Raw genomic sequence first — 530 nt, 5'->3', positions numbered from 1 at the left:
GACGGCCGAGCCCCGCATCTGCTGAAAACGGATTGAGCGCCCCCCCTTCCCCCTCCTCCGGCTCCCGGCGCTGGAAGGTTGAGCAGCCTGGCGGGGCATCTGCAAAGCGCGGACCGCGCTTCTCCCGTGCCGAAATCACGGGAAGTTGTTTCCTGCAAAATGTGCTCCCGTCGCCTTCGCAAAATAAAAGAAGTTGCGGATCCTGACATTTCCCAAACACTTTTGTTTGGATGATTTTTTTTTTTTTTTTTTAAACGTACTCGTACCCTGCCGCGGGGCGATGCGCTGTCACCCGGGAGCTAACGGGGCAGCCCGGCTGCGGCACAGGAACGGGACGGGCCGAGGGGTGAATCTCTTGTTACTGCTCTGGCTCCATTTACCGGTCTGAAATCGGGGGGCGAGCTCACCCCGGCCGCTCGGGGGCTACGGCGCACTCCTGCCGGGCACTGGCCGGGTTTCACGGCGCGATGCCGACGCTGCCCTTCGGCCGAGGCGGGGGCGCACTCGCACCCAGGCTCCGCGCCCCGTCC

The sequence above is a fragment of the Egretta garzetta genome, unplaced genomic scaffold, assembly GCF_000687185.1.
Source record: "Egretta garzetta isolate BGI_Z169 unplaced genomic scaffold, ASM68718v1 scaffold41, whole genome shotgun sequence".
NCBI lineage: Eukaryota > Metazoa > Chordata > Aves > Pelecaniformes > Ardeidae > Egretta > Egretta garzetta.
The sequence above is the reverse complement of the archived record's forward strand: the minus strand, read 5'-3'. Positions refer to the sequence as shown.